We start from the raw sequence: 5,088 nt of genomic DNA on the forward strand, positions 1-5,088 counted from the left end.
CCTTGGGAGTGGGTAATGATTCTTTACCGTTATTTTGTTCAATGCCCTGAAGTCCACACACATGCGCCAAGTTCCATCTTTCTTTGGAATCAACACTATCGGTGACCCACATGGCGAAGTGCTTGGTCTTATGAAACCTTTGTCCAACAAGTCTTTAATTTGCTTCTTTATTTCAGCATTCTCCATGATAGACATGCGGTACATGCCTATATTAGGAAGAGGACAATTTGGATGTAAATGGATTTCATGTTGAATGTGCCTTTTAGGAGGAAAACGTATTGGTTCTTGAAACATTTCATGATGTGCATCAACTACATCATATAAGTCTGATTTAAGCTTGGAATCACAATTTTCAAATGACTCATGATTCACATCAACCTTAGGCTTGATCATAAGAAGTACAAAACTCTTACTTTCAGAATTAACTGGCCTTTTTACATGTCCCGCATTTACCATCTCTATATTTGCCTTCTTGCGATGTGCTCTGACAATGTACTCCTTGCCATATTTGAAAATATGATATTTATTTTCATGGCGATGGAAGATCGTTTTCCTGTCAAATAAGTAAGGACTTCCCAAAACAATTCCTGATATATCAAGTGGTACTACATCAAGTTCAACTGTGTCAATAAAGTGTGCAGTAATTGCAAAGCGCAATATGCACTTTCTTGAGACTTGTAAGTTTGCATCCTTGCATATCCACCCAAGTGGATAAGGCTTTGGATGTGGAATGGTCTCAAGTTTAAGTTGTTTGACCAAGTCTTCTGATATGAGATTTGCTTGTGACCCACTGTCAAATAGTGTGTCAATTTTTGTATGTTTTGAGACTACCCTCACATGGAACAATTCAATTCTTTCTTCCTCATTTGGAGCTTGTACATGACAGTTTGAAGTACTAGTGCTTGCTTTAGTTTCAGTTTCCTTTCCCTTCATACTTTTCAAACCCATGGCTGCAATTTTGGTTTCATCCCCTGAATCATCACCTAAATCTTGAGGTGTAGTTGTAGTAGCTGTAGTTTTCTTCTTTCCTTTGTTTTTGTTAAACTGATTTCTTTTTTTAGGATAAAGTTTCCAGCAGTTTTTCTCTTCATGGCCTTCTCTTAAACAATGTTTACATATCACTTTCTCACCCTCTTTTTTGACAGATGCATTCTTTTTTCCTTTTCCCTTAAAGGTTTTCTCTTTGTTTTTCCCCTTAAAAGGCTTGTTTCTACCCTCATCAAAAGTGTTTTTCCCTCTAGTCTCTAAATGCGTAGCTCGTACACAAACTTCATCTAGAATAGTAGGATTGAACATAAGGATAGTATGTTTAAGATAGTTGTACAAACCACCTATATATTTCAGCAAAGTGTCTTGACTTTGTAAGTCTACCCCTAATAAGAGTGCTCTTCTCCTAAACTCTTGGGTGTAGTCTTGAACATTTTGTCCCTTTAGTTGTCTAAAGTTTTGCCAGTTCATTATAGCCTTTTGTAAATGTGCAAGAGGATAAAATTGCTTCTTAATTGCGGAAATAAATTCAACCCATGTTAAAGTAATCTTACTATGTTTCTTAATTTCATCCTTGGTCTTGGCTTCCCACCATACCAATGCTACTCCATCCATTCTTAAAGAGGCTAATTGAATCTTGGTGTCGTCATCCTGTAAGTTATGTATCCTTAAATAAACTTCCAACTGTCTTATCCAATTGTCAAGTTTCTCTGCATTGACTTCACCATTAAACATGGGTAATTCAAATTTAACATCTAGCTTTAAAAATGGACTTTTTCCAGAAGATTTAAGCTTATGAGATTGATTTACCAAGGTAGAGGATGACGATGTAGAGGAAGAGGATGACGATGGGGATGGTGGATCACCATTTCCTCCATGTCCTTTCTTTGAATTGTCATAACCTTTCTTTCCTCCTGAAGAGCCCTCTCCTTCTTTCTAATGTTTAGACCCTTCTCCAACCAACCTATCATTCCTTTCCTGGTATAATATTCTTACCATCTTAGTCATGTCCAAAAAATCTTTTCTGAATACCCATTCTTCTTCTTTTGGATCCATGTCTTCAGGAACTTATCCTTCCCTTTCAGACATACTTGAAGCTTCTTCTAAGGCTATTGAGGGTGAATTAGAAGGTGGAGATAACGACACCCTGGCCCCCATTGGTTGAAGATTATCTTGTGCTCTAACCAATTGTCCTTTCCCTCTTTGAAGTTTAAGCCTGGTAAGCATTAAAACTTGCAAAATAGTAAAAAATATCTTTGCACAAAACTAATACTCAAAACTTGAGCTCTGATACCAACTGATCTGAAAATGAAACTACTTGTATTTGCTATTCAAGGTATTCATTTCCATTAAATTATATGTGCAAACTGTTACTCATGTCTTGCAATTGAAACAAAGTGTTTTTGGTAAATTTCTGAGTCTGATGTGTGGAGTATTATTTCATTTTACCATTTAGCATATTAAATTTGAAAAACACAGCAAGATAAAATCACATAATATAACACATCAGTTGATGAGGCAGTTCACCCCTCCTGGGTTACATCTGTCGAGTCCAAGGCCAACAAATGGGCATGTCCTTGCTCTTATTAGATGCTCAAATTGGTTATACAGTGATAAGAAAGCCTAAATAGGCAAAATAAGCTATGGAAATGAGTTCAGAACACAAAAAATAGTGAAGATTGGCTTTGGTTTCACCTCCAATGGTTAACCATAGCCCAATACAGCTCCAACACTCCCTAGGCCTTGATGGCTCTCCAAGCTTCTCTGCTAAAAAAGTACCTAAAGATCAGCTCTGTTGACTCTGCAAAATATACCATTGGCTTTGGAATGCTCAAAGTACTAAAAAAAATAAAATAAAATAAAATAAAATAAAATAAAATTCACACAAAAAGGTTCTCCCTAGTGAAAGTTATGACCAACTAAAGTTTTGTCCAAGTTGGCCTTAGGAAACTCCACCAAAACCAGAAACTGGAGTTAACTGGCACTAAAAATAGCAATTTCTGCCAGTTTTGGCAGTCCGCCAGACTTGACCGTCGGGCTGACCATAACCGTCGGCGGAGTCTGCGCATGTGACAACGATTCGGGGCGGTGGTTACGGTTTGCGCTGGCGGGTTTGTTGACCGTTGGCGTAACTGTCGCCATAACCGTCGGCATGTGACCAAGTCGGAACCGCTGGTGGGTAACCGCTGGTGGTTTATCCCTCAAACCGTAAACGTTAACCCAATAAATACAACCCGCGTTCCATATTGGTTAAGAAACAACGTGTAGCGCGGACGGTCAGGCCTGTAGATTTGTATGCGGGAGGTCACGGGTTCGATCCCGCTCGACCCATAAAAAATTTAACATGCCAATTCAGGGCCACGTGGCAGCCTCCAGGCTTGCCATGTGTCGGCCTCTGATTGGTCCAACCAAACAAAATATTCCAGCGAATATTTTGGAGAATATTCCAAGGAATATTCCTCAAAATATTCTTTTTTTATTTAATTTTTCCAAAAATCAATTTATTCTTGAAAATTGCAGTTTACTAGACTTTTTCAACTGGTGATAACTTCTTCATACAGTGTCGGATTTGAGTATCGTTCACGGCTAGATGATCGTATCGATGAGGCCTATCCTGTCCTTCTGGGATCAACCAATTATGAGCAGTTCCAATTTTGAGCATTTTCTTCACTTAGAACATGATCACCTGATCATTGGATGATACTAAGTGTTGGGATGGGGTCCCTGGGGTTAAATTTTTTATTTCCTTTTCGTAAAAATGTAAAGTCTCTGTGATTTGTGGAAGCGGAGCGCGAAGATAGTAAGAGTCAAAGGGGCTTTATTCCCTTAGGTTGTTAGGTGTTAAGAAGGTTTTGAGACCCGCCCATGGTCTGCAGACCATGGTATTGTAAAAGGAAAGGCTATAAATAGAAGAGTCATAGCGAGTCTAAGAGAGTATCATAAGATTGAATATCATTGTTTCCGCAAGTAAGCTAAGGCAAGAAAGTATTTTTCATGTACTTAGGCAAAGGGGAAGGCTCCTGCAGCTGAATGCGTGAATACCTTGGTAAGTCCACACGCTGAGTGAGCAGGCCCCTGCAACTGAGTGTGCAGGGAAGAAGAGACTGTATTTTGAAGATCACATCTAATAAAAGACAATTTTGATTCTACTTTACGTATCTTCTTATCTGTATTTATTTCTGCAATATGTGTTTTTGCTCTGTATCTGAAAGTATATGAATAAATGTTTCTCTAATGTGTGAAAGTGGTAGATCAATACAAATTATGCATGTTATGACTAGTTAATGACCTTTGCGAAGATATAATTGATGTGTATAAGATTTATGGTTAATAACTGGTCTGGAAGGGTTAGGGTTGGCGAAGATAGTACTAATCCCTAGAAGCCGCAGGAACCCATCACACAGACCTCTAGGTGCAGAAACCTAGTTCTGTCATCCCCCAATACTACTTCAGGTGAGACTGCAGCCTGCGCTATGCGGGTTGTTGCCGAAAGGGCCAACAGTTTAGGGTTTTGTTGGTTGGCGCAACTAACGTTGAACCTAGATCAGGCCCCATCAAACCAACACTAAGTGGAAGGGATCAGTGAAAGGTATCAGGGTTGGTAGATGGGAAATTCTTACATAGATATTATTTGTAGATGATGTATTCCTCTCTTGTTTTGGTTTTAAAAAAGAATTTAATGCCTACATATATACTCTCCTTCTTTATAAATTGGCTTTAGGAATGGAATTCAATGAGACGAAATATAGACTTTATTCTTATAATTTCAATGATGGTCTTGATATGGTTGTTGAAACATATCTACCTCAATATTTAGAAAAAAATTATGGGTATAAATATTTAGGTTTCCACTTGAAACCAAATAATTTTGTGAACAATGATTAGGAATGTGGAAAAAATAATGAATGTAATGCAATAGGTATTTCTCTATAGGAGGTCATTTAGTTTTGGTAAAATTTGTTTGGAGGTTATTCTTGTGTACTAGCATACATTGGCATATATCCCTAAAGGAATTCTTGAGAATATGAGGAAGTATTGTTTCAATTTTCTCAGGCTGGGCAATAGTGAATATAAGGGCACTATCTAGGTCAATTAGAGAAA

This window comes from Pinus tabuliformis, chromosome 4_2, assembly GCF_031772625.1.
Source record: "Pinus tabuliformis cultivar Carrire ecotype Pingquan chromosome 4_2, CPIR1, whole genome shotgun sequence".
In the NCBI taxonomy this organism is placed as follows: Eukaryota; Viridiplantae; Streptophyta; class Pinopsida; order Pinales; family Pinaceae; genus Pinus; species Pinus tabuliformis.